Source organism: Mobula birostris, chromosome X (genome assembly GCF_030028105.1).
Source record: "Mobula birostris isolate sMobBir1 chromosome X, sMobBir1.hap1, whole genome shotgun sequence".
In the NCBI taxonomy this organism is placed as follows: Eukaryota; Metazoa; Chordata; class Chondrichthyes; order Myliobatiformes; family Myliobatidae; genus Mobula; species Mobula birostris.
Genome location: NC_092402.1, coordinates 79,409,501 through 79,430,192, shown reverse-complemented (window position 1 = coordinate 79,430,192; position 20,692 = coordinate 79,409,501). Strand labels below are relative to the sequence as shown.

Here is a 20,692-nt window from a genome sequence, read left to right as displayed (position 1 = left end):
TCCGTCTGTGTGAAGTTTGTCTGTTCTCCCTGGGTTTGTGGGCTTCCTTTGGGTACTCTGATTTCCTCCCAAAGATATGTGGGCTGGGAAGTGAATTGGCTGCTGTAAGTTGTCCCTCATGTGCATGTGAAGGCCAGAATCCAGGGAGAAAGTGATGAGAGCATGAGGATGATGGGACTCTATTTCCAGAGACTAAGTGTGTGCATTTTACAGAAAAGGTATTAATCAAGTGCCTTGTTCAACTTTAAGAGATTACAGGTTGTTTTATCTGACCGGTCACCAGGGAGGCCAATGGCAATAATCAAGGCAACCCAAGCAACCACTTACAGGTGTCAAATGCAAGTAACCTTGGACTATCTTCATGCCTCCCCGACCCCAACCCCCCTGAAGAGAGGATATCTGGCCCTGTGGGTTATGTGATCCGCCAGCCTCTCAGAGTCACACAACCAGTCGCTGGAAGGGTCCTTTGTCCCTCTCACTATACTCCTTGCCCATCCTCTGGGTTTCTCCCCTCCCCCTTTCTTTCTCCCTAGGCCTCCCATCTCATGATCCTCTCCCTTCTCCAGCCTCGTATCCCTTTTGCCAATCTACTTTCCAGCTCTTAGCTCCATCCCTCCCCCTCCTGTCTTCTCCTATCATTTCGGATCTCCTCCTCCCCCTCCCACTTTCAAATCTCTTACTATCTCTTCTTTCAGTTAGTCCTGACAAAGGGTCTCGGCCCAAAACGTCGTCTGTATCTCTTCCTACAGATGCTGCCTGGCCTGCTGCGTTCACCAGCAATTTTTATGTGTGTTGCTTGAAATTCCAGCATCTGCAGATTTCCTCATGTTTGCTGGAAGGGTGTTGGTTTGTCTTGAGTTCTTCAGGGTTGTCTAATGAGGTTGCAGCAGCTTGGTGATGTGATGACACCATTTCTGAAAGATGAGGATGCTTGATGGTACTGTTTTTAAACAGCATTGTGCAACGCTGCAATCATTTCAGACCTTTTTAGAACAACTTTAGGAAACTATGCGATGTTGCTTTTGTGTCAAAAAAGAAGCAAATACATTTCAATCCCTTTATCTAGAAACATAAATGCTATGTAAACCTGTTATAATATAATTTTAAAAAGTAGTATTTGTGTAGGCAGAAGAGACTGCTGATGCTGGAATCTGGAGCAATAATGTGCTGGAAGAACTCAGCAGGTCAAACAGCATCTGTAAAGGGAAAGGAACTGTTGACATTTTGGGTCAAAACCCTGCATTAGGACAGAGGGTGCAGAGGGGAGATGGCCAGCATAAAGAGGAGAAGTGGGGAGATAAGACAGGAGTCTGAGGTGATTGGTGGATGAAGGAGGGCTGAAAAATGATGGCAGGTTGTGCCAGTTTGGGAATGTGAGCAGGGGTGGAGTTGGAAGACAGTAGCACGCGAAAGATAGATGGAGGGAGAAAAGGAAAGATATAGATGGAGCGAGGTTTGGGAGGAAAGTGTGAAGGTTAGGGATGGCTGTTAGAGGGATATAAGCAAGAACACAAAGTGCTACTAGTGTTAGAACATTATAAGTTAAAGAGATGATAATTAGAACCAGAACCACTAGGGGAGATGTGAATGGTAGACAGAACCAGGTAGGGGAGAAGTGTGGGTGGGGTTGTGAGACGCTTGTGGGTGAACTGTGTGTGGATCTAGGAGGGAAAGGGGATGAAGATGGGTTATGGTGGGCTGGAGTAGGGATTGTTTGATGGAAAGGTGACAAAAATGGGAGGACCAGAGGAGGATTGGAAAGACAGCAAGAGGGAGAAGGGGGAAGTTGGGGGTGGGGAAGGGGAAAGAGTACACTAGAGGGGAAAGTTTGCTAAAATTGGAAAACTTATGGCATTGAATTGAAGACTAGCCAGGTGGAATTTGAGGTGTTATTCCTCTAGCTTGTGTTGGGCCTCACCCTGGCAGAAGAGAGGTTTAAAAAGAGCGCAGAGCCTTTTGGAACTTTTCAGCGGGCTTCAATCATCGTGAGCACTTGCTTGTCTAGCTGAGACGGCATGGGGTTTAAAAAGATCTTTTGGCCTTTTGGGACTTTTGGCAAGCTGCAATGACAATGATCTATTAAGCACTTGGCAAAAGCCAATAAAAGGAAGCAAGTTGTAAGCAGAGCAGCTGTTGTGGGAGTGGCCATTGTTGGAGTGAACAGTGCTAGAGTGGTTAGGCTTTAGCTCAACAGGCTTGGATAAGATCTTTTCCCTCTTTATCTATTAGTACAGAGCTAGTGTGGTGAGAATTGGTCCAGTGTTAGTGGTATGTGTGAGATTTGGAAACTCTAGGAGATCTCCAGTCTCCCTGACAACTACATCTACTGTACATAAAGTGCATTGAGCTGCAGCTCCTTAGAGACTTTGCTAAGAAATTGGAGCTGCAGCTGGATGACCCTTGGTTCATACAGAGAATGAGGAGGTGATAGATAGGAGCTGCAGGGAGGTAGTCACCCCTAACTTGCAGGAGGTAGGTACCTGGGTGACAGTCAGGAGGGGGAAAGCGAATAGGCAGCCAATGCAGAGTACCCCTGTGGCCGATCCCCTCAATAATAAAGTGTATTGCTTTGAGTACTGTTGGGGTGGGGAGGTGGGTGGAAATGACCTACCAGAGGGAAGCTGCAGTGATGGGGTCTCTGGCACTGAGCCAGGCTCTGTGGCTCAGAAAGAAAGGGAGATGAGGACCTTAGTAATTATAGGGATTCTATAATTAGAGAAGGGAAGAGACTCTATGGACTTGAAAGAGACATCCAGATGGTATGTTGGCTCTCAGATGCCAGGATCAGGGATGTCTCAGATCTGGTCCTCAGCATTCTAAAGGGGGAAAATGAACAGCTGGAAGTCATGGTACATAGTGGTATCAATGATGTATTTTTTTAAAAAAGGGAGGAGGTTCTGAAGAGAGAATAAGGGGACTTACATAGAAAGCTGAAAAGCAGGACATCCGGGTTGGTAATCTCTTGATTGCTGCCAGTGAGGGTAAGAATAGGATGATATGGCAGATGAATATGTGGCTGAGAAAATGGTGCAGGGTGCAGGGTTTCAGATTTATGGATCAGTGGAATCTCTTCTGGGGAAAGTATGACCTGTACAAAAGTGACAAATTGCATCTGAACGCGAGGGGGACAAAGATGCTTGTGGGCATATTTGCTAGAGCTGTTGGAGAGGGATTAAATTAATTTGGCAGGCAGGTAGGATCTGGAATGAATGAGCTGATGATGGGGCCTGTTTGTATACAAGTATACCAACTGTAGTGAGACTGTGAGGAAGGATAGGCAGATGACAGGACAAAATTGCAGTCAGTGGGATGAGTTAAAGTGTAACATGGGGGCAAAATTGAAAAGGGTGATGAATACAGGACTAAAGATGCTATATTTGAATGCACACAGTATACAGAATAAGGTGGATGATCTTGTAGAACATTTAGAGATTGGTAAGTATGACATTGTGTGCATCACTGAGTTGTGGCTGAAAGAGGATCATCCAACGGGACACATTGTATTGAAAGGAAAGGCAGGTAGGCAGAGGGGATGGGCTGGCTATGTTGGTTAAAAAACAAAATCAAATTCTTAGAAAGAAGTGATGTAGGATAGGAAGATGTAGAATCATTGAGGGCAGAGTCAAAGAACTGCAAGGGTAAAAAGACACTGATGGGAGTTATATACAGGCCCCTGAACAGTAGTCAATAAGAGGGGTACAAATTACAATGAGAGATAGAAAGGACATGGAAAAAGGGCAATATTGTGATAGTCATTGGAGATTTCAAAATACAGGTAGATTGGGAAAATCAGGTTAGTGCTGGATCCCAAGAGAAGGAACTTATACAATACCTTCAAAATGGCTTTTTGGAGCAGCTTGTGGTTAAGCTCACTAGGGAAAAGTCACTTTGGGATTAGGGAATTTAAGGCAAAGGAACCCTTAGGAGGTGGTGATCATAATATGCAGGATTCCCGTGGCAGTTTTAGAGGAAGACGCTAAAGTCAGATGTATCAGTATTACAGTGGAGTAAAGATAATTACAGAGGCTTGAGAGAGGAGCTGGCCAAAGTTGATTAGAAGGGGACACTAGTAGGGATGACATCAGGACAGCAATAGCTGAAGTTTCTGGGAGAAATTCAGAAGGTGCAGGATAGACACGTCCCAAAGATGAGGAGGTATTCTAAAGGGAGCATGAGGCAACCATGGCTGACAAGTGAAGTTAAAGATGGCATATAATATAGCAAAAATTAGTGGGATGTTAGAGGATTGGGAAGCTTGTGAAAACCAACAGAAGGCAACTAAAAAAGCAATAACAAGAGAAAAGATGAAATATGAAGGTAAGCTAGCCAACAATATAAAAGAGGATACCAAAAGATTTTTCAGATTTATAAAGAGTGAAAGAGAGGCGAGAGTGGATATCAGACTGTTGAAAAATGATATTGGAGGGGTAGTAATGGGAGCCAAGGAAATGGAGGATGAACTGAATAAGTATTTTGTGCCAGTCTTCACTGTGGAAGACACTAGCAGTATGTCAGAAATTTGAGAGTGTCAGAGGGCAGAAGTGTGTGTAGTTGCAATTACTGAGGAGAAGTTACCACAAATGGGGGGGGGGGAGAGAGCCCAGTAGTCTTAATAGTGATCTTTCAAGAATAAGTAGATTCTGGAATGATTCCAGAGGACTGGAAAATTGCATTCATAGAGTGGGAATAAAGGGAGCCTTTTCTGGTTTGTTGCTGGAGACTAGTGGTATTCCACAGGTGTCAGTATTGGGATCACTTCCTTTTATGTTATATGTCAATGCTTTGGGTGATGGAATTGATGGCTTTGTGGCCAAACTTTCAGACGATACAAAGATAGGTAGAGGGACAGGTAGTGTTGAGGAAGCAGGGAGGTTGCAGATTGACTTAGACAGATTGGCAGAATGGGCAAAGAAGTGCAAATGAAATATAATGTTAGGGTATGTATTGTTACACACTTTGGTAGAAGGATTATTCAAATATCAGAGGTGCAAAGGGACTTGGAAGTCCTTGTGCAGGTTTCCCTGAAGGTTATCTTGCCATTCGGTGGTAAGTAAGGCAAATGCAATATTTGAGTTCATTTTGAGAGGACTAGAATATAAAAGAAATGGTGTATTACTCAGACTTTATAAGGCATTGGTCAGACCAGGCTTGGAGTATTGTGAGCAGTTTTAGACCTCTTATCTAAGAAAAGATGTGCTGGTATTGGAGAGGGTCCAGAATATGTTTACAAGAATGATTCCTGGAATGAAAGGGTTAATGTGTGAGGAGCATTTGATGGCTCTGGGCCTGTACTCTCTGGTGTTTAGAAGAATGAGGGGCGAATCTCATTGAAACCTACCAAATATTGAAAGGCCTAGATAGAGAGGGTGTGGAGAGGATGTTTCGTATAGTGGGGGATTCTAGGACCAGAAGGCACAACCTCAGAATAGAGGGCTGTCCCTTTGGAACAGGCATGTGGAAGAATTTCTTTAACCAAAGGTGGTGAATCTGTGGAATTTGTTGCCACAGACAGCTGTGAAGCTCAAGTCATTGGGTATAGTTAAAGTGGAGGTTGATAGGTTCTTAATTAGTGAGGGAGACAAAGGTTACGAGGAGAAGGGGTTGAGAGGGATAATATATCAGCCATAATGGAATGGCAGAGCAGACTTGATGGGCCGAATGGCCAAATTCTGCACCCATCTATTATGTTCTTATGGAGAAGGCAGAGGATGAATAGGTTAGTGTAGGAATGGGAGGGGAATTTAAATAACTTGCAACTGCAAGCTCGCAATGGCCACTGCTGGCTGAGCATCTGTGCTCTGCTAAGCAGTCACTCAGTCTGCGCTTGGTCTCACCAGTTTAGATGGTGCCACATGAGCACTAAATACAGCAAACGAGGTTGGAAGAGGCACATGTGAATCTTTAGCTCACTTGGAAGGGCTGTTTAGTTCTCTGGATGGTGATGAGGTAGGAGATGTACTATACCAACTGCAACTTCAGGAGAAAGTGCCAGTGGTCAGGGAAGGATGGGTGGGAGGGAATGAGTGGATCAGAAAGTCATGGAGGAAATGATTCATATGGAAGGATGGAAGGGTAGGGAGGAGGAGCAGTGGCTGGTGGTGGTATCTGTGACCGTAAACATGAAACTAATGGACTGTTGTTGAAGTAGACTGTTTGAAGAGGTGGTGGTGAGCCATCTACTTAAATCCTTGCATTCGCTGTGATATAATTAGGAAAGGAATTCTAAGAATTTGACACATCAGTGATCGTGTATTAGAAATATCTTTCCAAGTCAGGATGTGAGCAAGTTGGAGGCAAGCTTGCATGCTGTGGGGTTCTATGCCTCCGTTACCCTTCATGAATCTGGAGGTCACAGGTTCAGGATATGTTTTTTAAAGAAACATAATTTATTCTTAAATGCTTTTGGTGAGCCACCCAGTTGTACCAAACTGGTGCCTGAAAGTACATTCGAAATTGTGCCAGTTGTACCACCTGGCGCCAGCCAAGACATCATGTTTGTATATGACGATGGCATCTTCTGCACTAGTTGACCCAATAAAGTTTACTTCAGTATTCACTATGGAAAAGGATCTTGGTGATTGTAGGGATGACTTGCAGCAGACTGAAAAGCTTGAGCATATAGACATTAAGAAAAAGGATGTGGTGGAGCTTTTGGAAAGCATCAAGTTGGATAAGTCACTGGGACCAGATGAGATGTACCCCAGACTACTGTGGGAAGCGAGGGAGGAGATTGCTGAGCCTCTGGCAATGATCTTTGCATCATCAATGGGGACGGGAGAGGTTCCAGAGGATTGAAGGGTTGCGGCTGTTGTTCCCTTATTCAAGAAAGGGAGTAGAGATAGCCCAGAAAACTATAGACCAGTGAGTCTTACTTCAGTGGTTGGTAAGCTGATGGAGAAGATCCTGAGAGGGAGGATTTATGAACATTTGGAGAGGTATAATATGATTAGGAATAATCAGCATAGCTTTGTCAAGGGCAGGTCGTGCCTTACGAGCCTGATTGAATTTTTTGAGGATGTGACACAATACATTGATGAAGGTAGAGCAGTAGATGTAGCATATATGGATTTCAGCAAGGCATTTGATAAGGTACCCCATGCAAGGCTTACTGAGACAGTAAGGAGGCATGGGATCCAAGGGAACATTGCTTTGTGGATCCAGAACTGGCTTGCCCACAGAAGGCAAAGGTTGGTGACCAGTGGTGTGCCTCAGGGATCTGTTCTGGGACGCTTACTCTTCATGATTTTTATAAATGACTTAGATAAGGAAGTGGAGGGATGGATTAGTAAGTTTGTTGATGACACAAAGGTAGGGGTTGTTGTGGATAGTGTGGAGGGCTGTCAGAGGTTACAGCGGGACATCGATAGGATGCAAAACTGGGCTGAGAAGTGGCAGATGGAGTTCAACCCAGATAAGTGTGAAGTGGCTCATTTTGGTAGGTCAAATATGATGGCAGAATATAGTATTAATGGTAAGACTCTTGGCAGTGTGGAGGATCAGAGGGATCTTGGGGTCCGAGTCCATAGGATGCTCAAAGCAGCTGCGCAGGTTGACTCTGCGGTTAAGAAGGCATACGGTGCATTGGCCTTCATCAATCGTGGAATTGAATTTAGGAGCCGAGAGGTAATGTTGCAGCTATATAGGACCCTGGTCAGACCCCACTTGGAGCACTGTGCTCAGTTCTGGTTGCCTCACTACAGGAAGGATGTGGAAACCGTAGTAGGGGTGCAGAGGAGATTTACAAGGATGTTGCCTGGATTGGGGAGCATGCCTTATGAGAATAGGTTGAGTGAACTCAGCCTTTTCTCCTTGGAGCGATGGAGGATGAGAGGTGACCTGATAAAGGTGTATAAGATGATGAGAGGCATTGATCGTGTGGATAGTCAGAGGCTTTTTTCCAGGGCTGAAATGGTTGCCACAAGAGGGCATAGGTTTAAGGTGCTGGGGAGTAGGTACAGAGTAGAGTCAGGGGTAAGTTTTTTTACACAGAGAGTGGTGAGTGCATGGAATGGGCTGTCGGCAACTGTGGTGGAGGCAAATACGATAGGGTCTTTTAAGAGACTTTTGGATAAGTACATGGAGCTTAGAAAAATAGAGGGTTATGGGTAATCCTAGTAATTTCTCAGGTAGGGACATGTTCAGCACAACTTTGTGGGCCAAAGGGCCTGTATTGTGCTGTAGGTTTTCTATGTCTCTATGTTAAAGTCCTTCCTGATATCTGGGAAACTGTGCCAGAATTAGGATAGCTGCTCCAGATTAGTTAAATGACATCCTTTTACAGTAATGCTTACTGCTTCTTATCTATCAGTAGTGTCCCAGTCACATTCTCCATTCCTGGTTATGTCCCTTTGTTGGGGCAAACTTTGGGGTGATGGCGCTAGAGCATGCAGGCTGGAGAGTGATTGGTCCATACTTCATAAATTCTCAGGGAATTAGTTAAATATGAGCAAGGGAACATCCTTCAGTTTATGTATTTAAATATGGCAGAAGAGGTGGCCGTGGACTGTCATGTTGAATGGGAATCAGAATTCAAATGTTTGGCCATCAGGAAGTTCCACTTTTGGCAGATGGAGTGGAGGTGCTCAACAAAGCGGTTCCCCAATTTACGACAGGTCTCACCAATGTAGGGGAGGCCGCATCGGGAGTACTAGACACAATAGATGGCCCCAGCAGATTTACAGGTGAAGTGCTGCCTTACCTGGAAGGACTGTTTGGGTCCAGAATGGAGGTGAGGGGGGAGGTGAGGGGGGAGGTGAATGGGCAGTGTAGCACTTAGGCTGCTTGCAGGAGTAAATGCCGGGAGGGAGATCAGTGGGGAGGGATGAATGGACAAAGGAATCCTGGAGGGAGCGACCCCTGTTGAGAGAGGGGGAAGGTAAAGTTATGTTCAGTGTTGGGATCCCTTTGGAGATGACGGAAGTTGTGGAAGATGATGTATTGGATGTGGAGACTCGTGGGATGGTAGGTAAGGACAAGAGCAACTCTATTACTGTCAAGGCGGTGGGAAGATGGGGTGAGCGTAGATGATTGGGAATAACTATATTTTTCTACTGTTCAGCTTTCACATTGAGGATTACCTTCTTCAGGTTGTGTGGTATTGTTATTGTACTAAATGGGATCAATTACAAACACATTCAGCAGCTCTAAAGAGAGTGTCAACGAGGGTGAAATGGGCCACAGTTTCTACCTTCATGGGTCAACATATCATTCACTCTGCTAGTATTTAGCTAGGTAACCAATCAATAAATACAGAATAGAATCTCTAGAAAACAAGCAAACACAAGGCAAAATGAAGTGCCAAGTTGGTAAAGCCATAACCCAGGACTCAAGGCACAAAAAAAGTGGAAGCAGCAGGGTTTAAAATAGCTCACTCATCCTCCAACCAGCAGACCAGATCAAAGATTTGCAGACTTCCCCCATTCATTCATAGGTAGTCCCGGACATCTAAAAAAGGAGGCACGATGAACATCTCCATCCTCAATACCTAAAAGTCAGCCTATGTACAGTGGAGCGATTAATTGACCTCTGCAGCCTCCTGAGATACTCAGCTGCACAGATGCCAGTCCAGTCAATTTGATTGATTGCCTGTGAAATCAAGAAACTGCTTAGTCTTCTAGTTAGAGGAGACAATCCTGCAACTCAACAGCATCCCAGCCATCAAGCTGAGACTTCCCACTCCAAACTTCGCCTTATCTCCAGTCTGCCTGTTCATGTGCAGCTGCAGTACTGACATTCAAGCACCAAGGAGGATTATTGTTGATAAATGTCAGCCATCTCAGTTTCACAACTTTGCTGGATGACTTCAACCTGTATAGTCTCATGTTTTCAACCATGTTTTGTTGCTTCAGTAATGACCCCTCCATCCATTATAAAGTTTAGAAGTGGGGATGTTACTGAAGACTGCACAGGCTCTAGATACATTTATAATTAATTAGATTGAGAAGGAATCTATGCCCACTTACAGTAGGATTTACACAACATTCACATGGGCTGATGAACAGCAAATAACATTCAAAGTTCAAAATACATTTATTATCAAAGTATGTATACATTATACAACCTTGAGATTCATCTCCTAACAGGCAGCCACTAAACAAAGAAACAGAAAAGAGCCCATTAAAAAAAGAAAACCATCAAACACCAAATGTGCAGGGAAAAAAACAAATCATGCAAAGAATAAAAGTAAGCAAATAGCATTCAGAACTGAAGTTTACAAAAGTTAGTTCATTCATAGACACGAAGCCACAGCCTCAGTTCAGCACAGAGCTGAGTAAAGGTTGCGGATCAGCGAGCTGAACCGGCTCATTCCTTTTTTAAACAAAACTACTTTTATTACAAATTCAAACCACTATACTAGTATGCAGTCATATTACAAAACAAAAGACCAAACAATTCAAAAGTAATATACGAGGGGTGATTGATAAGTTCGTGGGCTAAGGTAGAAGGAGTCAATTTTAGAAAACCTAGCACATTTATTTTTCAACATAGTCCCCTCCTACATGTACCGTACATGTTTGAAGTTATTAACTTCAAACTTTCTGCATAATCACTCAAACAGTTGACCTGCACGAGCATGCAACGAGAGCTGTATAACTCATCTCCTTCTACCTTAAGCCACAAACTTATCAATCACCCCTGCCATGGGCACTTTCTGGAGGTCCAAGATCCGTATGCTCCACGACCGCTGGACTAAGTGTGTAAATGTAGGAGGGGACTATGTTGAAAAGTAAATCTGCTAGGTTTTCTAAAATTGACTCCTTCTACCTTAGGCCATGAACTTATGAATCACCCCTTGTACATTAAACTAATACATTCCCATCCGTATCAAGGATGGCATTTAACCTCCGCCGTGCCCATTGGTCCTGAAACAATTCCATGTCAATTCCATGTGTTCTTTTTCAACTGCTAACCGGGCACATACACACCCCCTGAACATTGCTGGTCAGTCAACCTGAGCAGAACCATCCGCTGCCCATCTCCAGGACCCATTGATAGCTATCTTAGCCAGCCCTAGGAGACGGTTAACTAGGACACCTTCCTCTCTCACTGCCCCCTCCTTACTGGATGACCAAAGATGAAGAGATTGTGGCTAAAATGCAGCCAGAAGGTGAGGAGCAGCCTCCTTAGTTATGCAAATAGGGGCTACAGCCTTGTACACTACATGTACATATGGTACACGATCTCTTCCAGCCCACAGAAGTGCCAGTTGGCTGAGAGATCCATGTAGAAACAAAGAAACTTGTTGCAAGGCATTGCTCCAGGCAGCACCCTCCACCTCAGGTCTCCAATGTGTAAGGGGAGGACACCTTCATAAAAGGACTTCCACTAGGGAACTGGCCCATTACTCACTTTCGGCCCTGACACCCTGACCTTTATAATCTGGCCCAGCACTTAAATCCTCCAAGCATTGGGTCGTTCCTCACTCTCGATGTTTCACATCATACAGATTGCTATTTCCCCTTAAGGTTCAGTAGCATTAACACTTCCTTTCAATTCTTTGATTTTTAACCATTAATTATTGGCTTAATTAACAAGTGGCTTATATGCAGTGTTAACAAAAGCATGACAAAATCTGAGTATTCTGGAGTGACTGCCTCCAAGGACGTTCAACCAACTGTAGGCTTTGGGAGGTCAACTAAAAGCTCCTTACTTGTCCTGGAGGAGTTTCAGGAGAACTCAAGAAGTTCACCACCATCAAGACAAAACTGCAGCTATGTATCCACAATACTGACTTTATGAGAGGGGGAACACAGTTGTAGAGCATATGTCCTGACGAAGGGTCTTGGCCTGAAATGTCGACTGTACCTCTTCCTAGAAATGCTGCCTGGCCTGCTGCATTCACCAGCAACTTTGATGTGTGTTGTAGAGCATATGATCTCTTAGATATAATGAAGCAATTCATAAAGGTGATGGCTCTTCAGAAAAGACAACAGCAGCAGGTGTTGCTTTTACAAATTGGAGTACAGATTGGATGGGTTGCACCTGAACTCGGGGGCAATATCCTTGCCGGTAGGTTTGCTAGCACGGTTCGGGAGGATTTAAACTAATTTGCAAGGGGGATGGGACCCGGAGCGATAGAGCAGTGGAAGAAGTTCATGGAGTAAAACCAGATCTAACACATAGAGGCTCTGAGGAAAGAGAAGCAGAATAAACGGTGTAAAGACAGTAAGGTAGAAGGCCTGAAGTGTGTGTACCTCAATGCAAGAAGCATCAGGAACAAAGGTGATGAACTGAGAGCTTGGATACACACATGGAATTATGATGTTGTGGCCATTACAGAGACTTGGCTGGCACCAGGGCAGGAATGGATTCTCAATATTCCTGGATTTCAGTGCTTTAAAAGGGATAGAGAGTGGGGGGGAAAGGGGAGGAGGGGTGACATTACTGGTCAGGGATACTATTACAGATACTGAGGAGCAGATTGGGAGGCAGATTTTGGAAAGGTGCAAAAATAACAGGGTTGTTATCATGGGTAACTTTAACTTCCCTAATATTGATTGGCACCTGATTAGTTCCAATGGTTTAGATGGGGCAGAGTTTAAGTGTGTCCAGGATGGATTCCTGTCACAGTATGTGGACAGGCCAACTAGGGGGAATGCCATACTAGATCTAGTATTAGGTAACAAACCGGGTCAGGTCACAGATCTCAGTGGGTGAGCATCTGGGGGACAGTGACCACCACTCCCTGGCCTTTAGCATTATCATGGAAAAGGATAGAATCAGAGAGGACAGGAAAATTTTTAATTGGGAAAGGGCATTATGAGGCTATAAGGGTAGAACTTATGGGTGTGAATTGGGATGACGTTTTTGCAGGGAAATGTACTATGGACATGTGGTCGATGTTTAGAGATCTCTTGCAGGATAAATTTGTCCCGGTGAGGAAGATAAAGATTGGTAGGGTGAAGGAACCATGGGTGACAAGTGAGGTGGAAAATCTAGTCAGATGGAAGAAGGCAGCATACATGAGGTTCGGGAAGCAAGGATCAGATGGGTCTATTGAGGAATATAGGGTAGCAAGAAAGGAGATTAAGAAGGTGGGTTGGCAAGTTTGCAGATGACACAAAGGTTGGTGGTGTTCTGGATAGTGTAGAGGATTGTCGAAGATTGCAGAGAGACATTGATAAGATGCAGAAGTGGGCTGAGAAGTGGCAGATGGAGTTCAACCCGGAGAAGTGTGAGGTGGTACACTTTGGAAGGACAAACTCCAAAGCAGAGTACAAAGTAAATGGCAGGATACTTGGAAGCGTGGAGGAGCAGAGGGATCAGAGAGTACATGTCCACAGATCCCTGAAAGTTGCCTCACATGTGAATAGGGTAGTTAAGAAAGCTTATGGGGTGTTAGCTTTCATAAGTCGAAGGATAGAGTTTAAGAGTCGCAAGGCAATGATGCAGCTCTATAAAACTCTGGTTAGGCCACACTTGGAGTACTGTGTCCAGTTCTGGTCACCTCACTATAGGAAGGATGTGGAAGCATTGGAAAGGGTACAGAGGAGATTTACCAGGATGCTGCCTGGTTTAGAGAGTATCCATTATGATCAGAGATTAAGGGAGCTAGGGCTTTACTCTCTGGAGAGAAGGAGGATGAGAGGATACATGATAGAGGTATACAAGATATTAAGAGGAATAGATAGAGTGGATAGCCAGCGCCTCTTCCCCAGGGCACCACTGCTCAATACAAGAGGACATGGCTTTAAGGTAAGGGGTAGGAAGTTCAAAGGGGATATTAGAGGAAGGTTTTTTACTCAGAGAGTGGTTGGTGCGTGGAATGCACTGCCTGAGTCAGTGGTGGAGGCAGATACACTAGTGAAATTTAAGAGACTACTAGACAGGTATATGGAGGAATTTAAGGCGGGGGGTTATATGGGAGGCAGGGTTTGAGGGTCGGCAACACATTGTGGGCCGAAGGGCCTGTACTGTGCTGTACTATTCTATATTTAAGTCTATGTCTATGTGTTGGGGCTTTGCCAATATTTACCTGCTGTTAGCTGATGAAAGGTCATCAACCTGAAACACATCAACTTTCTATCTCAACAGATGCTGCCTAAAATGCTGAGAGTTTACAGCAGATTCTATATTTACTCCTGATTTCAACATCTGTAGTTTTTAAACCATCTTCAGCTATTTTCTGGCTTAGTTGTGGAATCACCTTGCTTCAGGTCACGTGGTCAAGTTGACAAGGGTAAAGCGGTGGATGTTGTCTATATGGACTTCCGTAAGGCCTTTGACAAGGTTCCACATGGAAGGTTAGTTAGGAAGGTTCAATTGTTAGGTATTAATATTGAAGTAGTAAGATGGATTCTGCAGTGGCTGGATGGGAGACGCCAGAGAGTAGTGGTGGATAACTGTTTGTCAGATTGGAGGACGGTGTGTAGCGGTGTGCCTCAGGGATCTGTACTGGGTCCAATGTTGTTTGTCATATACATTAATGATCTGGATGATGGGGTGGTAAATTGGATGAGTAAGTATGCAGATGATACTAAGATAGGTGGAGTTGTGGATAATGAAGTAGGTTTTCAAAGCTTGCAGAGAGATTTAGGCCAGATAGAACAGTGGGCTGAAAGATGGCAGATGGAGTTTAATGCTGATAAATGTGAGGTGCTACATTTTGGTAGGACTAATCAAAATAGGACATACATGGCAAATGGTAGGGCATTGAAGAATACAGTAGAACAGAGTGATCTAGGAATAATGGTGCATAGTTCCCTGAAGGTGGAATCTCATGTGGATAGGGTGGTGAAGAAAGCTTTTGGTATGCTGGCTTTTATAAATCAGAGCATTGAGTATAGGAATTGGGATGTAATGTTGAAATTGTACAAGGCATTGGTAAGGCCAAATTTGAAGTTTTGTGTACAGTTCTGGTCACCGAATTATAGGAAAGATGTCAACAAAATAGAGAGAGTACAGAGGAGATTTACTAGAATGTTACCTGGGTTTCATCACCTAAGTTACAGAGAAAGTTTGAACAAGTTGGGTCTTTATTCTTTGGAGCGTAGAAGGTTGAGGGGGGACTTGATAGAGGTATTTAAAATTATGAGGGGGATAGATAGAGTTGACGTGGATAGGCTTTGTCCATTGAGGGTAGGGGAGATTCAAACAAGAGGACATGAGTTGAGAGTTAAAGGGCAAAAGTTTAGGGGTAACATGAGGGGGAACTTCTTTACTCAGAGAGTGGTAGCTGTGTGGAACGAGCTTCCAGCAGAAGTGGTTGAGGCAGGTTCAATATTGTCATTTAAAGTTAAATTGGATAGCTATGTGGACAGGAAAGCAATGGAGGGTTATGGGCTGAGTGCAGGTCAGTGGGACTAGGTGAGAGTAGGAGTTCGGCATGGACTAGAAGGGCCGAGATGGCCTGTTTCTGTGCTGTAATTGTTATATGGTTATATATGGTTGTTTGCCAGGGTGTTCCCAGAATGTGTCCCACCCAGATAATGAATTAGGAAATCTGTGATAGTGTTAGAGGTTCTTGTAGGACAATGACTCAACCACCTTATTTAAAGATCATGAAGAGTGAGTACTGGATGCTGGCTTTGTCAGTAAAGCCAATTTATCATGAATAAAAAGGTAAAATTCTAAGCTGGTATCCATGACACAAGTTCAACTCATTCTTGCAATTGCCATTTTCTCTGTTTGCACGCAACTACATATAAAATTGGTATAAATTGCAAATCATTTTGAAATAGATGTGTTTGATTTCCAAAGAAAACAATGGAAAATAAAACCCACCATTTTGCAATTGCATCTTTAAACATGGAGTCTTAGTTATACATGCTCTTTAGCCCAGCTTGTTTGTACCCAACACGTTGCTCAAATGAGCTAGTCCCATTTGGCCATATTTAGCCCATATCCCCTTCAACTTTTTCTATCCACCTAGTTGTTCAAATGCCTTTTAAATGTAATCATTCATAATTGTACCCACCTCTATCACTTCCACTGGCAGCTCATTGCATATACTCACTGTAAACTTGCCCCTCCAGTCCCTTTTTAAATCTTTACCACCTCATTTCAAGATCTCCCTATACTGGGAAAAGACTTTGGATATTCATCTTATCTATGCCCCTCATGATTTTATATATAGTACCTCTATAAGGTCAAAGGCAATTGACCTTGGATGTAGTTGTTGTAAATGCAGGCATTGTAAACCTCCCAAGTGAAATGGTAAGGAAGCTTCAAAATCAAGATCACTTTGTCAGTTTAAGCAACAAGCTCACAAAATGAGGCCATGATTTGGCATCAGAGTGTATAGATGCTTCCTGTGCTTTGCTGAAATGTGTACTTGTTCAGATGAGAAATTTTGGCACAACTGTGCCAACTTCATTTAGCTAGTAGGAGTTTTGTTCTTAAGACTTTACCCATCAAGGTGTTATTGCATTACAGGACTTGCGAAAACCACATAGGAACCTAGCTTGCACAAGATCAGGACTGATGAGTGGAAATGCCCAAATGTGCCATCTCTGACATATACCATGTACAATTGGACCACAAGTCCCTACAAAGGATTGCAAGGACTGCTGCGAGGAAAATCAGGGTCTCTCTTCCATCCACTAGAGATATTTATCAGGAGTGCTGCATACACAGGGCCCTTAGCATTGTCTGTGATTCCTCCCACCTGTCCATCAATCTCTTTGACACCCTCTCCCCCATCAAGCTGAAGGTACGGTAGCATTAGGACAAGAACTGTTATGATGCGAACCAGCTTCTTCCCCCAAGCCATACGACCACTGAACTTTGTGCCACCACCCAGGTCTCATTATGAATGAAGCACCAGTTGTGTTATACTGTTTACTTTTTAACTTGTATTATATATGCCCTTATATATAGGCATCCGTTAGTCTCGTGAGACCATGGATTTGCGCCTTGGAAGGTTTCCAGGGCGCAGGCCTGGGCAAGGTTGCCCATGCTGCAAGTCTCTCCTCTCCACGCCACCGATGTTGTCCAAGGGAAGGGCACTAGGGCCGATACAGGTTGGCACTGGTGTCATCGCAGAGCAATGTGTGGTTAAGTACCCTGCTCAAGGACGCAACACGCTGCCTCAGCTGAGGCTCGAACTAGCGACCTTCAGATCACTAGACCGATGCCTTAACCACTTGGCCATGCGCCAACACATGCCCTTATTATTTGTTAATTTATTTGTGGTAATATTACTTTATATGTGTGAGCTATATGTACTGTGTTGTGCATCTTGGTGGGGAGGTATACATGTGTGCGCTTGAATGACAATAAGCTTGAACTTGTGAAGGCATGGGAAGCAGAACTGTAAGCTGGAAAATTTCTCTGCACCTTTTCCAGACTGACATATAAATGGTGTTGTAGGCTGAAGCCTACTCTCCATGCTGGCATTTCACTTGATGTCAGAACCTGACAAAGGTGCAGTGGAGAGCTGGTTAGCATTGTTATCAGTTCTGATGCAGGATTTCAAGCTGAAATGTTGACAATTTCTTTCCTCCCACTGATGCTACTTGAACTGCTAAGTTCGTCCAGCAAATTGTTGCTGTGACATTGTTATTGGCTGGTGACTCTCGACTGCCTCTGTACATTCATTTCTGTTGATCCTGACTTGTCATTTTTGGACAATTTATCTTAATCCTTCTGTCTAACTGAAGGGTACGTTAGGATTGTCATGTCCTTTAATCCTCTCTGGTAGTTTTTTGAAAATTTGGCCCCTTCCCCGTTGCATTCAAATCCTCATGACTTGCTTTCATACCATAAGTTTCACTTCCTTCTGGTAGAAAAAAAATCTTCTCATGCTTAGAACCATTAGAATCTGGATCTGAAATTGTGAATAATTATCTAAAATAGGTTGGGTGATGGTGGGAGAATAGGGATTCAGGCAGTATTTAAAGAACCACAACCAAGTTCGGACTGATTTATACTCATGAAAATTAGCCTCCTTTATAGTTTGTTCCTCATGTTATTCCTGTGCTGTACTGAGTCTGCTGAACATCCTTCAACAGGAAATAATTGTGAGCTACTTGTTGAGTAGAACATATTTACTCTGCATTCATCTAATTAGGTTCTGTTTATAAACCGATATTCTTGGATGTGATGCAGAGAGATTATTTCAGCCAATCAGAAAAAATAAATGTGCACTAATAGAAAAACGGAAAACGGGAAATGAGTTTTGTTGTATAACTGCACAGAGTACGGTGAGGTGAAACAGAGGAAACAACATCTGTTCTCATTTTGCCATGAGCAGGTAATTTTGTGACTTTTTTTTAAGAGCTCCAGGGTCAGAGGAATATTGAGGGTCCAGACTGTGACAAGACGTGTTGCTCTGTGTGGAAACAATAACTCTTTTTCTTCCTACAAACCAGTCTGACCTGTTGAGCTTTACTAGTGTTTTCTGTTTTTATTTAATTCTTTCAGTGATATTGGTTAAGAAGCAAACACTGGCTGCAGACAGTAGAAGCAATTTCCATGCTTTTAAAATAACATCAAGGTTACCATTTCCTTGTAAAGGCATTCAGGTCCTTTGTTTAACCTTTCATCAGAAAGATATTATCTTCTACACATTAGCACAATGATTGGTTGAAATAATCTCTCTACATCACATCTAAGAAAATTGTTTTATTAACAGAAACTAATGAGATATCAGCCTGGATTTTATGCTCAAATCACTGGTATGTGACTGGAACCTATAAAATTAGAGAATTGAAATTTTGAATCTTGTTAACCATATGTAATTATGAATATTCAGTTGATTTTTGTGGATGGCATGGAAATTAGTGGTGGTGTTGGTGTTGATAGTCAGGATCGTTGTGGTCTACAGAATGAGATTGATCAGTTGGTAAAATGGGCACAGAGAATCAGAATCAGGTTTATTATCACTGGCATGTGTCATGAGATTTGTTAATTTAGGAATAATAGGTGGAATTTAATCCTGATAAGTGTGAGGTAATCAAGGTATTTTAAAACATTTTTCAAGGGCATGATTTTGGTAAGTAGAATTCTGGACGTTTTTGTGTTTTTTTTAATTTTCTGAAGGTTCCTACATGAACTTCTTACATAAGGGTAGTGAGTATGATCAGTCTTTTCAAACACTAAAGTAATTTTTCCCAAGTTTGATCTTATGCTCACCAGGTGTCAACATTTGCAAACAGTAAGTTGTCATTGGCATTTTACCAAGATCAGGACCATAAATGGATTCCTTCCAGTTATAGTCTTGTTCAAGCTGTGATGTCCAGACTAAGATCAATTGACCAATCAAAGTACAGTAGATGAACCTGGGCCTGACTGTTCTGTGACTCAATATCTTATAAAACAAAGGGGACTAAATTAGGCTACATAAGAGTCATAGCTTAATACAGTATGGAAGCAGGCCCTTTGGCCCAATCCAGCCATGCTGACCAAGATACCCATCTAAACTAATCTCACTTTCCTGTTTTAGCCCATACCTCTCTAAGTTTTTCTTATCCAGAATCAGAATCAGGTTTATTATCACCGGCATGTGACGTGAAATTTGTTAACTTAGCAGCAGCAGTTCAATGCAATACATAATCTAGCAGAGAAAAAAATAATACCAAATAAAATAAAAGTAATAATAAACAAGTAAATCAATTACATATATTGAATAGATTCTTTAAAATGTGCAAAAACAGAAATACTGTATATTTTTTTAAAAAGTGAGGTAGTGTCCAAAGATTCCATCTCTATTTAGGAATCAGATGGCAGAGGGAAAGAAGCTGCTTGCACAACTCTTTTTCCAGTACTCTTTGAAACAAAGGACCCAACTTAATTCCAGTTTTGCGGATGACAAGCATAGTTTAATGTGATTCATGCTGCTCAGGAAGTTAGGACACACAGTTCTGACTGTCCTGTTGTATATGTTACTGTACATACTATTTATTACAAATTACTATAATTTGCACATTGCACATTTAGACAGAGACGTAACAGAAAGATCTTTACTCCTCATGTATATGAAGGATGTAAGAAATAAAGACAATTCAATTCAGTTCAGTAGTCCATGTATCACACAGGCACTTTGATTGATCTTAGTCTGGACACCACAAATAGTTTCTGACCATAATAGGATAAATCCATTACTAGCCCTGACTGGATATATGCAGTTAGTTAAGTTGATAATTTTGCATCATTGATTAGATACTTCTTGCATCATATTAGGCTATAAAGATCTAACTTCTGCCATATGGCAGATCTTCTACTGCCTCAGAAGTCACAGGCTCCATGCAGTTTTACTGTTTGATCTGGAGTAGTCGCATTGTAGTTCTTTGCATAGAGTCTTCTCAGCACAACACTTTCCTTGCATTTTCTCGTTTACCTGCACTGCACTCTCTCAGTAGCTTTTACACTTTATTCTGCATTGTTATTGTTTTACCTTGTTCTACCTTAATGTACCGAATTGATCTATATGAGCTGTATGCAAATCAAGCTTTTCACTATCTCGGTACCTGTGAACTCTCTCTGCACTCTCCAATGCAATCATATCCTTGACAGAGAGTAGCAAGTGATAAGATCAGGAAGAGAGAGATCATGAGATAGTGCAACAAGTTTGTGAAAATAAGAGCACACCTGCTATCTCCAACAGGATCTACTACTGCAGTATCAACTGGAAAACTTTATTCTAATGACAACTACTAAGAGAATGGTTTTCACTGGGCCAGTTTGTTCCCAAAGGAATAGGTTGTGTTTGGTCAAGTGGGTGCTAAAACACTGGAATTTCATTGTGAGTTTA

General features: G+C 42.8%; 1 protein-coding gene across 5 annotated transcripts in view; it reads left to right on the top strand.

Annotated features, from left to right (window-relative positions):
* Positions 1–20,692, top strand: part of LOC140191897 (rho GTPase-activating protein 27-like) — a 272,124-nt gene that overhangs the window by 51,575 nt on the left and 199,857 nt on the right. The window contains exon 1 of one of the 5 annotated variants that reach the window (XM_072249732.1): positions 18,174–18,193. The exons of the other annotated variants lie outside the window; for them this stretch is intronic. The gene's annotated coding sequence lies outside the window, so the exon portion shown is untranslated. Of the gene's footprint in view, positions 1–18,173; positions 18,194–20,692 lie in introns of those variants that run through there. 5 annotated transcript variants of the gene reach the window in all.